This window comes from Erpetoichthys calabaricus, chromosome 1 (assembly GCF_900747795.2).
Source record: "Erpetoichthys calabaricus chromosome 1, fErpCal1.3, whole genome shotgun sequence".
NCBI classification, from domain to species: domain Eukaryota; kingdom Metazoa; phylum Chordata; class Cladistia; order Polypteriformes; family Polypteridae; genus Erpetoichthys; species Erpetoichthys calabaricus.
The window spans coordinates 247,484,183-247,499,976 of NC_041394.2; the positions used below are offsets into that span (position 1 = coordinate 247,484,183).

General features: G+C 39.4%; 1 protein-coding gene across 2 annotated transcripts in view; it reads right to left on the reverse strand.

The window, feature by feature from the left end:
- Positions 1-15,794, reverse strand: part of usp6nl (USP6 N-terminal like) — a 308,470-nt gene that overhangs the window by 161,696 nt on the left and 130,980 nt on the right. The window lies entirely within an intron of this gene.

Here is a 15,794-nt window from a genome sequence, read left to right on the forward strand (position 1 = left end):
CATTAAATTAACAATCTATCCTTCCATCCATTTTCTGATCCCCTTAAGCAAGTTCCTGAGTCATTAGGAAGATAAGTCTATCACAGCAATACTGAATACAAGGCAGGAACAAACCTTGTAAAGACTGTCAGTACAGACTCCGACTCCTAATAAATTAAAATTGTATTGAAAAAAAAATACAACAAGTTCAAATGTCCCATTTCACAAACAAGTCATAATTAAGTACTTCTCTGATGTAAGAATAAAGCCCAGTTCGTACTACTATTAGTGTGAAGTTCAGCTGAACTATTATACAACCCGACATTCACATATTGTAATCTGGATTATGGTACATTTACAAAAAGTGTTTTCATTTTATTTCAGATATAATGTGTTTAAAAAGTTCATTTGAGTGTAAACAAGTGTAATGATGTAGTTGTAGGTGTGTGCTATGGCCTGATGTGTGTTCAGGGGTTCTGTCTGCACTTTCCACATATGCTCCCACCCAGGGCTGAACTTTAGCATTACAGTGATCCCTCGCTATATCGCGCTTCGCCTTTCGCGGCTTCACTCCATCGCGGATTTTATATGTAAGCATATTTAAATATATATCGCGGATTTTTCGCTGCTTCGCGGGTTTCTGCGGACAATAGGTCTTTTAATTTCTGGTACATGCTTCCTCAGTTGGTTTGCCCAGTTGATTTCATACAAGGGACGCTATTGGCAGATGGCTGAGAAGCTATCCAGCTTACTTTCTCTCTCTCTCTCTCTCTTGCGCTGACGTAGGGGTGTGTGAGCAGGGGGGCTGTGTGCAGCTGCTTCCTGAAGGACAGGCTGCACGGAGCTTCGCATACTTAAAAGCTCAAAGGGCACGTATTGATTTTTTTTATCTGTCTCTCGCTATCTCTCTCTCTCTCTCTCTCTTCCTGCTCCTGACAGAGGGGGTGTGAGCTGCCGCCTTCAACAGCTTTGTACCGGCGGTGCTTCGCATACTTAAAAGCCAAAAAGCCGTATTGATTTTTTTTTTGACTGCTTGCTTTGCACTCCTTTGAAAAGGAAGATATGTTTGCATTCTTTTAATTGTGAGACAGAACTGTCATCTCTGTCTTGTCATGGAGCACAGTTTAAACTTTTGAAAAAGAGACAAATGTTTGTTTGCAGTGTTTGAATAACGTTCCTGTCTCTCTACAACCTCCTGTGTTTCTGCGCAAATCTGTGACCCAAGCATGACATTCTAAAAATAACCATATAAACATATGGTTTCTACTTCGCGGATTTTCCTATTTCGCGGGTGGCTCTGGAACGCAACCCCCGCGATGGAGGAGGGATTACTGTACTTTACACATCACCTGTTCTAGAAGATTTTGAAATTAAAAAGGAACAGATTCTATGTATTGTGACAGGTAATACTTCTAATATGTTAAGCACAATTGAGAAAATGAATAAAGTAGATGAAGAAAGTGACAAACATATTACAAGAAGACAGTTCTGCAAGTATTGGAGAAAGTGAAACCAAAGAGAATACAGTAATCCCTCCTCCATCGCGGGGGTTGCGTTCCAGAGCCACCCGCGAAATAAGAAAATCCGCGAAGTAGAAACCATATGTTTATATGGTTATTTTTATATTGTCATGCTTGGGTCACAGATTTGCGCAGAAACACAGGAGGTTGTAGAGAGACAGGAACGTTATTCAAACACTGCAAACAAACATTTGTCTCTTTTTCAAAAGTTTAAACTGTGCTCCATGACAAGACAGAGATGACAGTTCTGTCTCACAATTAAAAGAATGCAAACATATCTTCCTCTTCAAAGGAGTGTGCGTCAGGAGCAGAGACTGTCATAAAGACATAGAAAGCAAACAAATCAATAGGGCTGTTTGGCTTCCGCGGCACAAAGCTGTTGAAGGCGGCAGCTCACACCCCCTCCGTCAGGAGCAGGGAGAGAGAGAGAGAGAGAGAGAGAGAGAGAGAGGGAGAGAGAGAGAGAGAGAGAGAGAGAGAGAGAGACAGAGGAAAACAAACATGCAAAAATCAATACGTGCCCTTCGAGCTTTTAAGTATGTGAAGCACCGTGCAGCATGTCGCTTCACTAAGCAGCTGCACAGAAGGTAGCAACGTGAAGATAATCTTTCAGCATTTTTAGACGAGCGTCCGTATCGTCTAGGTGTGCGAACAGCCCCCCTGCTCACACCCCCTACGTCAGGATCAGAGAAAGTGCAAGAGAGAGAAAGAGAAAAGTGAGTTGGGTAGCTTCTCAGCCATCTGCCAATAGCGTCCCTTGTATGAAATCAACTGGGCAAACCAACTGAGGAAGCATGTACCAGAAATTAAAAGACCCATTGTCCTCAGAAATCCACGAACCAGCAAAAAATCTGCGATATATATTTAAATATGCTTACATATAAAATCCGCGATACAGTGAAGCCGCGAAAGGCGAAGCGCGATATAGCGAGGGATCACTGTAGTGAAATTTTGGATAACACTGTTGAAGAAGCATCTAAGCTTACTACTATTCAACATATGCATTGTGCTGTTAATACTCTGCAACTTGTAATAAGAGATAGATTGAAAGATCGTCATGCAGCTACTCTAATTGGCAAATTGAGGCAAGTAACTGTTGCAGCCAGGGCCTCTAAAACAGATGCCATTTTGAAAAGACGTGCAGGAAAAGGAGTTATTTTGTATCAAACAACACGCTGGGGAAGCACTTATTTGATGGTAAAGCGTTTGCTTCAACTAAAAGACTTTCATGAAGAACTGGACAATGAAAATGTTTTATTAACTGAAAGCCAGTGGGCACAAGTAAAAGAACTGAAAAGTCTACTTCCTTACCCCTTTACTGTCACCAAGAGGTTGCAATATGAAGATTTAACACCCGGTAAATTTTTCTTGGAATGGAAGAGCTTGATATATTGCCTGAACAAAAGTGGAGGGTTAACAGCTGATGCCATCATATCTTCAATGAAGAAAACAGAGAGTCCCTTGATAATCAAATCTTGTTAGCTGCTATTTATGTTGATCAAATGAGCTGAATTTTGTTGAGCAGGCACTCTATGATGTAGCAGTTCGCATGAAGGGATTACTACTACCTGAAACACCACCACTGGATGAAGCTATAAGCACTGGCAACTCAGGATCATCCTCTTCAAATGAAGAATTAGACTTTGATTCCTTCTTGGACAAAATGGAAGTTTCAAAAGCAAAGTGACGTCGCCTATGCATGAAAGATAAATGACCAGTAAATGTCCAAATAAAGAGATTCCAGCAGGAGTTTTTTAAAGATTTGAAAATAGTTCGAAAGTATCGAAACTGCCTGTAGAAGAAGCCATCCTTATTGATCCAGAGATTATTAGTGATGTGGCTAGAACTGTAACAGCAATGCCACCCACCCAAGTCAGCTCTAAAAATAATCAAGTCAGATTTAAGAGCTTCTATGAAAGAATATCTGGCAGAAGCAATTCTGTTTCTTAGAACACTGCATTGAGTTAATTTTGGACTGCATTTAACAGCTATTCTACTCTACAACTGTACTTCAAGTTTAATATATAAACTGTTTTAGGTTTTCCAGCTTTTGTTTTTTGTTCATGTAGTTAAGCTTTGGGGTGGCATGGTGACGCAGTGGTAGTGCTGCTGTCTCACAGTAAGGAGACCTGGGTTCACTTCCCGGGTCCTCCCTGCGTGAAGTTTGCATGTTCTCCCCGTGTCTGTGTGGGTTTCCTCCAGGTTCTCCGGTTTCCTCCCACAGTCCAAAGACATGCAGGTTAAGTGGACTGGCGATTCTAAATTGGCGCTAGTGTGTGCTTGGTGGGTGGGGGTGTTTGTGTGGGGGTGTGTGTCCTGTAGTGGGTTGGCGCCCTTCCTGGGATTGGCTCCTGCCTTGCACCCTGTGTTGGCTGGGATTGGCTCCAGCAGACCCCCGTGACCTTGTGTTTGGAAAATGGATGGATGGATAGTTAAGCTTTGTTTTTGTTTTAAAACTACCAACTTCCTGTTCCTGAATTTTATGCATGCTATTACTTTATAGCCACTTGATAAAAACAATAAATAAAACCTTATTGTTATCAATAAGGTCAGCTTCCTAGCCAGTAGTTCTGTGGTTAAATGACGTGTATGTTGCCTTCCTTCAATCAAAATGGAAAATACATTAGCATATTAAATACAGAGGAGTCGGAGTCAGAAGTACCGGAAACTAAGGAGTTGGAGTCGAAGAATTTATCTACCGACTCCACAGCCCTGCTAGAAACATAAACTAGTAATCTTAGCTATCTCAAGAAACATTGAAAAAACAGATAAAGAAAATTACTGGGTTGTAATCAGGACCACCATCAGATGGCATTTCCAGGCCAACAGATTATTTGGGATGTATGCCAGAAAGAAGCCTTTTCTGTCAGTTATCCACAAACATAAGCGTCTGGAGTTTGTAAAACGTTACTACAACTTTGACTGGAAGGATGAAGCAAAAATTGAACTTTTTGGCAATAAAGATGCAAAGTGGGTTTGGTGTAAAAAGGAAGGATGGCTATAATGAAAAGAAATTTGTCCCAACTGTGAAATATGGTTGAGGTTCTGTAATGTTGTAGGGCTGTTGTTCCTCCAAAGGCCCTGGAAACACTGTTAGGATACATGGCATCATGGATTCCATGAAATATCAGGAGATTTTAGATCAAAACCTGGCTGCCTTCTCCAGGAAACTAAAACTGGGTCATCATTGGATCTTCCAGCAGGATAATGATCCAAAACATGGCCATCTCAGTCTCCTGACCTGAACCCTATTGAAAACCTGTGGAGTGAGCTGAAGAAGAGAGTACACAGGAGAGGCCTAGGACTCTGGATGATCTGGAGAGATTATGTAAAGAAGAATGGTCTCAGGTGCCATGCTCTGTATTCTCCAACCTTATAAAATGTTACAAGAGAAGACTCTGTTCTGTTATATTGGCAAAGGAAGGGTGTACAAAGTATTAAATGCTGTGGTGCCAACAATTGTGGCACATGTGTTTTTGTTAAAAATATTTATTACTTGATGAGGACTTTGTTTTTATTTGAATGAACTTGTTTCAATTAAAAGTCAGATGTTTCTCATTTTTTCAGTACAAGATGACGTTTCTTCAGCAAGCAAACAGTGATGTTTTTTTAACCCTTCTTACTAATTTTTACAAGGGATGCCAATAATAGTGGATGGCACTGTATATACAGAGAGAGAAAAGAGAGAATATACAACATTACATAAATATACAGTACTGTGCAAAAGTTTTAGGCAGGTGTGAAAAAATGCTGTAAACAAAGAATGCTTTCAGAAATATAAATAATGATTGTTTATTGTTATCAATTTACAAAATGCAAAGTGAACGAACAAAAGAAAAATCTAAATCAAATCAATATTTGGTGTTACTAACTTTTGCCTTCAAACCAGCATCAATTCTTATAGGTACACTTGCACAAAGTTAGGGATTTTGTAGGATTATAGTCAGGTGTACGATCAACCAGTTATACCAAACAGGTGCTAATGATCATCAATGTCACACATAGGTTGAAACACAGTCATTAACTGAAACAGAAACAGCTGTGTAGGAGGCTTAAAACTCGGTGAGGAACAGCCAGACCCTGCTACCAAGGTGAGGTTGTGGAAGACAGTTTCATGTCATGACAAGATTGAGCACAGCAACAAGACACAAGGTAGTTATACTGCATCAGCAAGGTCTCTCCCAGACAAAGATTTCAAAGCAGACTGAGGTTTCAAGATGTGCTGTTCAAGCTCTTTTGAAGAAGCACAAAGAAACGGGCAACGTTGAGGATCGTAGACGCAGTGGTCGGCCAAGGAAACTTAGTGCAGCAGATGAAAGACACATCAAGCTTATTACCCTTCAAAATCGGAAGATGTCCAGCAGTGCCATCAGCTCAGAACTGGCAGAAACCAGTGGGACCCAGGTATACCCATCTACTGTCCGGAGAAGTCTGGCCAGAAGTGGTCTTCATGGAAGAGTTGCAGCCAAAAAGCCATACCTCCGACGTGGAAACAAGGCCAAGCGACTCAAGTATGCACGAAAACATAGGAACTGGGGTGCAGAAAAATGGCAGCAAGTGCTCTGGATTGATGAGTCAAAATTTGAAATATTTGGCTGTAGCAGAAGGCAGTTTGTTCGTCAAAGGGCTGGAGAGCAGTACAATAATGAGTGTCTGCAGGCAACAGTGAAGCATGGTGGAGGTTCCTTGAATGTTTGGGGCTGCATTTCTGCAAATGGAGTTGGAGATTTGGTCAGGATTAATGATGTTCTCAATGCTGAGAAATACAGGCAGATACTTATCCATCATGCAATACCATCAGGGAGGCGTATGATTGGCCCCAAATTTATTCTGCAGCAGGACAACGACCCCAAACATACAGCCAAAGTCATTAAGAACTATCTTCAGCGTAAAGAAGAACAAAAAGTCCTGGACGTGATGGTATGGCCCCCACAGAGCCCTGATCTCAACATCATCGAGTGTGTCTGGGATTACATGAAGAGACAGAAGGATGTGAGGAAGCCTACATCCACAGAAGATCTGTGGTTAGTTCTCCAAGATGTTTGGAACAACCTACCAGCTGAGTTCCTTCAAAAACTGTGCGCAAATGTACCTAGAAGAATTGATGCTGTTTTGAAGGCAAAGGGTGGTCACACCAAATATTGATTTGATTTAGATTTCTCTTTTTTTCATTCACTGCATTTTGTTGATTGATGAAAACAAATGATTAACACTTCCATTTTTGAAAGCATTCTTTGTTTACAGCATTTTTCCATACCTGCCTAAAACTTTTGCACAGTACTGTATATACCTTTTATCAAAATAAAAGAAGTAGTAAATACTAAGAATGTATCAACATGGCATTAATTATAACACAATGAACTCACCAACATAAGATTACAAATGTTTCAAGGGTTAAATTAAGACAGTCATTTATAATGCTGATAAACTATTTCAAATACTGCATAGAATATTAGTCATTGGTTTCAAACCATTTAAATGTTAATAATGCCTTCATTTTTGAAAGCAGGGCAAGGCTTGCAATGAATAGCAATGTACACCAATGTATTAAACATCCACCAGTCTCTGGATCCAACTTTCCCCATGGTCAACAGCACCCAGTATGGTTCATGATAGCTAATTCGCATTAAGGGTGTTCACAAGAAAAAAGTACAAAAATGTAATTAAAATAAATTTCTGATAAAAGAAAACTCCAAAAAAGAATACCAGACTGAATGTGTCAATGACATGCATTATACATGAATTGCCCATTCAGGCATTTTCTGTGCCTGCTTCTTCCAGTTGTCACAATTAAAAGCTGAATCTCTTCTAAAACCTATAATTTAGAGACTAATATGTGACTACATTTTTGTACAGTAGTATGTAATTTTATGTTTTAACTGTATCATATTTGTAATATTGTATAGTTTTGGTTTATGAGTGGAAGTAAACTGATGCTGAATTTTTAGTATGTAGGTTACTGTGAACAACTGTTTTTCTTTGTTACTCACCCAAAATGTATGAATGGAAAAACATACATGGTGTGCAGGAAGCAAGTCACTGTTTAAATAATATAGATAGATAGATACTTTATTAATCCCAAGGGGAAATTCACATATAACTATATATGTATATATAACATATATAACTATACTGTGCAAAAATGATAGAGGTATTTAAATCAGAAATGTCTGAAAATTGCTGTCTTAGTACTGATGGGAACTGAGCTTCACCCACAGACCTGGGTTCAAATCCCAAGCTGAATGTTTGCCTGTGTGGAAATGCATGCTTTCCCCTTCTATTGTTTAATTCCCACGCACACACATTAGCTTAATTAGTAATGTTACATTGTTACTCTGTGCATGGGTGTGGACCCTAAGATGGACTAGCGCCCCATCCAGGGTTGCATCCTGTCTTGTACCCAATGCTGTTGGGATAGGCTCTGTACCCCCAAACCTGATGAAGCAGATTAAGTGGGTTTGGGAATGTTGTGTCTTAGAAGCCTAGAAACTTGTGCAAGAGAATTGAACACATTTACTTAAATTGTGCACTGCTTCCAGACTAAGGATTTTGGGTAAGCTTAAAGCCATATTTTCTGGAGCCTTCAGTGAATTAAACACACTCCATTCACATTTTAGAATTTAATAAATATGGTTCATGAATTCCTTGTAAATAATTACTTAATTTGCTATTATGTTTAAGAGAATTTTAGTCAAATATATGTCTTTTGAAATGTGCTCTCCATTAATCTCCAATAAAGCTTGAACTCTAATCAAGTGAGTTTAAAACATGGCAGTGTATCAATGTTGAAATATCAATTGGAAAAAGAAGCCAAAAACCATATTATTACTCTCCTTCAGTATACTTAACAGGTAAGAAAATAGATGATTCTGTAAAACAAAATTAAATTGTGAGCAGTGCAAGGAAGCCAAAAATGTTACTGTTTCATGCACATTTATTATTTGTCTTAAAATACAATATTGTGTAATAATATCTCCAGGGTATAAAAGTCTTCAAAGTTTACAAATAGTTAAAAATGTATTTAAGGGATATGGCCTAATTTCTAAATTTATTTATTTATTTACTGAGCATTTAAATAAAAATGCACGGTGGCGCAGTGGGTAGCGCTGCTGCCTCGTAGTTAGGAGACCTGGGTTCGCTTTCCAGGTCCTCCCTGCGTGGAGTATGCATGTTCTCTCCGTGTCTGGGTGGGTTTCCTCCGGGTACTCTGGTTTCCTCCCACAGTCTAAAGAAATGCAGATTAGGTGCACTGGCGATTCTAAATTGTCCCTAGTGTGTGTTTGGTGTGTGTGTGTGTCCTGTGATGGGCTGGCACCCTGCCCGGGGTTTGTTTCCTGCCTTGCGCCCTGTGTTGGCTGGGATTGACTCCAGCAGACCCCCGTGACCCTGCAGTTAGGATATAGTGGGTTGGATAATGGATGGATGGATTATGGGGAGTAAAAGATAATAGAATAATAAAGGTATAAAAATATTCATTGTCCTTCAACTATTTACTAAAACTAATTCACCACTCCAGTTCTCTTTTTCTGATTGCTTTAAGTGAAAATAATTTTGACTTAGTTTGAACTGACCCTTGTAGTGTGCATTGTCTTTTCTTCACACACACTCCACATACTCTCACAAAATAAATTACCAAGTAGTTTGACAAGACACATTTTGAAGAGTTTAGGATAACAGGATTGGTGAGCTTGATGGGCTTCATGGCCTATCCACAACAAAAACTGGTCTAATGTGCCTTTACATTTACAGTGATAAATGTTTGACATCTAACTCACAAGAGCCAACACTAACAGCTTTGTGCACAAGCTAGTAGCGAACTCTTGAAAGTGTGCCAGTCTATAGTAGGGTTCCATTAGGTCAGATTATCTCGGGACATAACGTGAGCTACCACAGCTATGCTGATGACACACAGCTGTATTTATCAATAGCACCTGATGACCCCAAATCTCTTGATTCGCTAACACAATGTCTAACCTGTATCTCAGAATGGATGAATAGTAACTTTCTCAAATTAAATAAAGAAAAAAACGAAATCTTAGTGATTGGCAATAATGGATACAATGAGGCTATTAGAAATAAACTGGATGCATTAGGATTAAAAGTCAAATCGGAGGTAAAAAGCTTAGGGGTAACCGTTGATTGTAATCTGAATTTTAAATCGCATATTAATAAAATCACTAGGACAGCATTTTTTCACCTAAGGAACATAGCAAAAGTTAGACCTCTTATATCATCGAAAGATGCAGAGAAATTAGTTCATGCGTTTGTCTTTAGTCGGCTAGATTACTGTAATGCACTCCTCTCAGGACTACCCAAAAAAGACATCAATCGTTTGCAGTTAGTGCAGAATGCAGCTGCTAGAATCCTTACCAGGAAAAGAAAATCCGAACACATTTCTCCAGTTTTGATGTCACTACACTGGTTACCTGTGTCATTCAGAATTGACTTTAAAATTCTGCTTATGGTTTATAAAGCTTTAAATAATCTCGCCCCGTCTTATATATCGGAATGTCTGACACCTTATATTCCAAATCGCAACCTCAGATCCTCAACTGAGTGTCTCCTTAGAATTCCAAGAGCAAAACTTAAAAGAAGTGGTGAGGCGGCCTTCTGCTGTTATGCACCTAAAATCTGGAATAGCCTGCCAGTAGGAATTCGCCAGGCTAATACAGTGGAGCACTTTAAAAAACTACTGAAAACACATTACTTTAACATGGCCTTCTCATAACTTCACTGTAATTTAATCCTGACACTCTGTATATCCAATTCATTATAATAACTATTCATTCAAAATTTGTACTAACCCCTACTCTCTCTTCTGTTTTCTTTTCCGGTGTCCTATTGGTGGTGGCTTGTGCCACCACCATCTACCCAAAGCACCATGATGTTCCAACAATGATGGATGGATTAAAAGCCAGAAGTCTGTATAACCATCAGCATCAAGTGACTCCGTGAGAACCCTAACTACAAAGAGGACTATTTCATTTATGTTAGGTAGAATGCCCAAAGGGGACTGGGCGGTCTCGTGGCCTGGAACCCCTACAGATTTTATTTTTTTCTCCAGCCTTCTGGAGTTTTTTTTGTTTTTTCTGTCCACCCTGGCCATCGGACCTTACTCCTTTCTATGTTAACTAATGTTGTCTTATTTTAATTTCATTTTTGTCTTTTATTCTTCTTTTCTTCATTATGTAAAGCACTTTGAGCTACTTTTTGTATGAAAATGTGCTATATAAATAAATGTTGTTGTTGTTGTTGTAGGGCACAATCATGCACACACCCACACTCACTCAAACCAAGCCAATTTGGAGGTGGTGAGTTAACCTAAAAGATGTATCTTAAAGGCATGTGGATGGTAAATCATAGTACCAAAAGCAAGAGGAAAAAACATTCACATTCTACACAGCACACTGCTGAAGAAGTTGATTTTCTTTCATTTGCACTGAAGCAATACTCCTACGCCTTAAAATTAAACATCTGAAAAGGTCAGATTTTAGACATGGCAGAATTTTACTAACAACCAGATCTCTTCTCAAGCCTCACTGTTTTAAAGGGTCAATGCACTAATCTCAGAAAGATAGTCCTTGGCAAGATTTTAAAGAAATGTGATATTGACATTGTAGGATAGACAGACATTATACATTTTCTGCTAGGGCTAGAGCAAAAGTCCTGGCTTACAAAACTGCTGCCAGAGACTCTTACTGCCAGTTAAAAAGTTTCAGGTTCCATGACGGGGCCCCTATTCAGAATGCAAACTTTACACCTTACCTGATCGAACACAAACCAAGTAACACTCAGACACCCAAAATGAATCAAAGAACCATAACTCAAGGGTGAGAAACATTGATGGACTGAAATTTGCACAAATGCTCAAGCAGAAGTAAGGGCTTATGTGCACCAGAGAAACCAATGGCAAGACCTATATTGTTTCCGTCAAAAACCTCAAACACATCCTAACTGACTGTTTCCTCCATCATGCTCACTGCTCGGCATGGCCGTAACTTCTGCTGTACAGCAGAGACCCCAGCGCTTATACAGTGTGGGCGTAATAAAGTTAAAAACAATCCTTTAGGCTTGTAAACTGTAACCAGGACTGTACTGAAAAAATGAAAGACTGTCCATAACAGGAGTTGGACAAGGCATGCCATTAGTCCAAACCTTGCTAAGATAGCAAGTGTCGAACCAGAGGAAGACTTTATACGAAAGATACAGACAGACAGACAGACAGACAGACAGACAGACAGACAGACAGACAGACAGACAGACAGACAGACAGACAGATAGATAGATAGATAGATAGATAGATAGATAGATAGATAGATAGATAGATAGATAGATATGCCTGAAAGCCGACCAGGAATGGAACAAAGCATCACTTACACCAGAACTACAAGCAAACCCACTTTGAATCCAAGAACTATTAATTCTAACTTAAAAGATAGGACAAAGCTAGCTAAGGTATTGTAGTATTGGTGTAACTGTAAATGAAGAGTAATAACCTTTGTGAAGAATAAGTTCTAGCTATGTTATACATTTCTTCCTAAATCCAGTAAGAACGCACAGAGCAGCAACTCACACCCATCCAGAAAAAGAAATCCTGAGTGGCATAAGTAAGCCAGTACAAAGACTAGCTGTGAGTAAATGAGCACCGCTTGCAGGTAATAGAAGCTTCATAACCAGCTATAGAACTTTCTTAACCAAATAGACTGAAAGATCAGAATTTATAAGTCATGTGCCCTTTTCTATAGAAGATAAAAAGTTCAACTAAGCTTTTGCAATGTTGTTTGTTATTATCTTTTTGTATCTATCTAGATACATAAATACATACAGTGATACCTCTGGTCACGACCATAATTCGTTCCAAAACTCTGGACGCGACCCAAACGTAATTTCCCCATAAGATTGTATGTAAATACAATTAATCCATTCCAGACTGTACGAACTGTATGTAAATATATATTTTTTTTTAAGCACAAAAATAGTTAATTATACCATAGAATGCACAGTGTAATAGTAAACTAAATGTGTTCGGAAACGTTCGTGACCAGAGGTTCTACTGCATATATATATATATGTATATACATATATTATATATACATATATTATATATATACATATATATATGTATCTCTAAACATATATATATATATATATTATATATATATATATATATATATATACACACACATATCAACATATATATACACATACATATACACACATACATACACACACACATACACATATATACACATACATGCATAGTGCGTTGTAACACGGGCTGTGATTGTTACATGGGAGGGAGACGACAAATCACAGCTTCCCGCTTTTTAATTGGGCCTGTGATTGGTGCTTTGACGGATGCCCAGATCCCACAGTATTTCCCCTTAGGAGAGGCGTTAGGCAAGTGTAATTGAATAGCAGTGCTGCAAGTTTAGCTTTACACCTGTTTTTAAGGCTTATTGACTGAAAGGGACTTTCATGAAAAAAGTTAGGGCTTTGCTACAGGGTACACCCTCCACAAGTTAAGGAAGTAAAAATAAAGGTATACATTTCTGTTTTATTTAAACCTTTTAAGTTTGTATGAGGACGGTATGGTGGCGCAGTGAAAGGTGCCAGTTATGAGGCCCGGGTTTGCTTCCCTGCGTGGAGTTTGAATGTTCTCCCCGTGTCTGTCTGTTTTTCCTCCGGGTACTCCGGTTTCCTCCCACAGTCCAAAGACATGCAGGTTAGGTGCATTGGCGATTCTAAATTGTCCGTGGTGTGTGGGTGTGTGCGCCCTGCGGTGGACTGGCACCTTGCCCGGGGTTTGTTTCCTGCCTTGTGCCCTGTGTTGGCAGGGATTGTCTCCTGTATTTAGGATATAGCGGGTTGGATAATGGATGGATGGACATTTGTATGCATAGCCCCATTTGCCCGTTTTTGTTTTTTTTCTTTCTTCAGTAATATTTCAGCAAACCCGGAGCTTGTCAGTTCAAATCCTGGTACTGACACCACTGTGTGACCCTGAGGAAGTCACTTCAATGTAACAAATTGTACCTCAGATGTTGCAAGTTGCTGGAATAAAGGCATAAGTAAAATAGATAAATCTGTATTATACACATAGGAACTATTCATTTATTTTCAGTTAAGTCATCTGCAGCAAACCTTTATAAATGAGGGTTTCTCCTTTTTAGATAGTGCAAACTGTTTCTTCTTCATTGAGGTTTTCTCTTGGAGAGCTTTTTTTATTTCATTGAAAATTAAAGCAGCAGCTGCCAAAATATGTAGCTTTCTTATTAATTTTTCAACATTGTGTAAAATAACTTTATAAAGTAACATAAAAGGTTTAAATACTGGTTATCCTTTTACACTAAAATATTACTAAAGAGATACAAAAAAAGTAAAATGCATATGCTGTTTTTCTTTAAGGAGATTAAATATTACTGAAGAAAGAAAAAAAAAAACTAAAACAGCTAAATGGGGCTATGCATACAAACTTAAAAGGTTTAAATAAAACAGAAATATATACCTTTTATTTTTACTTCCTTAACTTGTGGAGGGTGTATTCTGTAGCAAAGCCCTAACTTTTTTCGTGAAAGCCCGTTTCAGTGAATAAGTCTTAAAAAGAGGTGTAAAGATATTGACAATAAGCTACGCAAACCCACCAAGACATGCAATCGTTTAAATCAAGGCGCGAGTCGAAAAACACCATCCCATACTATTTAGTTAACGATTAACACATTTCTATATGTATTGTAAGCATACAATACAACTGATAATATGTTGCGCTTATTTATCTGGTGTACCGACATTTTTGCACGTTTAACGGCTGAAATCTAACGTGGTTTGTGCCCTTCAGAATGAAAACAGTTTGCATTTACCTTTTTAATAAAAGGCGAGCTTTTAAGCCTGAGAAATCACCCCGTAAATGCACACGTTTAATTACACATGTGTTAATATGTATGCTTACACAGTATTAAAAGACACTCAACAATTAACGTTATTTACCTTTGTTCCCGCGTTTGATAAAAGGCGAGCTTTTAAGCCTGAGAAATCACCCCGTAAATGCACACGTTTAATTGCACATGTGTTAATATGTATGCTTACACAGTATTAAAAGACACTCAACAATTAACGTCATTTACCTTCGTTCCCGCGTTTGACTCGTGCTGTAAATCTCTTCCTTGTTTTCAGTTCACGTGATTACATAGGAGGCGTGATGACGCGATACGTGACTCCGCCTCCTCCATTAGAGTATATGGACAAAAACCAGGTTCCAGTTATGCGTAGAATTTCGAAATGAAACCTGCCTAACTTTTGTAAGTAAGCTGTAAGGAATGAACCTGCCAAATTTCAGCCTTCTACCTACACGGGAAGTTGGAGAATTAGTGATGAGTGAGTGAGTCAGTCAGTCAGTCAGTGAGGGCTTTGCCTTTTATTAGTATAGATAAAAAAACTGAGAAAGCACCTGTACATAAGTATTCACAGCCTTTGCCATGAAGCTCAAAATTGAGCTCAGGTGCATCCTGGTTCCCCTGATCATCCTTGAGATGTTTCTGCAGCTTCATTGGAGTCCACCTGTGGTAAATTCAGTTGATTGGACATGATTTGGAAAGGCACACACCTGTCTATACAAGGTCCCACAGTTGACAGTTCATGTCAGAGCACAAACCAAGCATGAAGTCAAAGGAATTGTCTGTAGACCTCCAAGACAGGATTGTCTCGAGGCACAAATCTGGGGAAGGTTACAGAAAAATTTCTGCTGCTTTGAAGGTCCCAATGAGCACAGTGGCTCCATCATCCGTAAGTGGAAGAAGTTCAAAACCACCAGGACTCTTCCTAGAGCTGGCCGGCCATCTAAACTGAGCGATCAGGGGAGAAGGGCCTTAGTCAGGGAGGTGACCAAGAACCAGATGGCCACTCTGTCAAAGCTCCAGAGGTTCTCTGTGGAGAGAGGAGAACCTTACAGAAGGACAACCATCTCTGCAGCAATCCACCAATCAGGCCTGTATGGTAGAGTGGCCAGACAGAAGCCACTCCTTAGTAAAAGGCACATGGCAGCCCGCCTGGAGTTTGCCAAAAGGCACCTGAAGGACTCTCAGACCATGAGAAAAAAACTCTCTGGTCTGATGAGACAAAGATTGAACTCTTTGGTGTGAATGCCAGGCATCACATTTGGAGGAAACCAGGCACCACTCATCACCAGGCCAATACCATCCCTACAGTGAAGCATGGTGGTGGCAGCATCATGCTGTGGGGATGTTTTCCAGCGGCAGGAACTGGGAGACTAGTCAGGATAAAGGGAAAGATGACTGC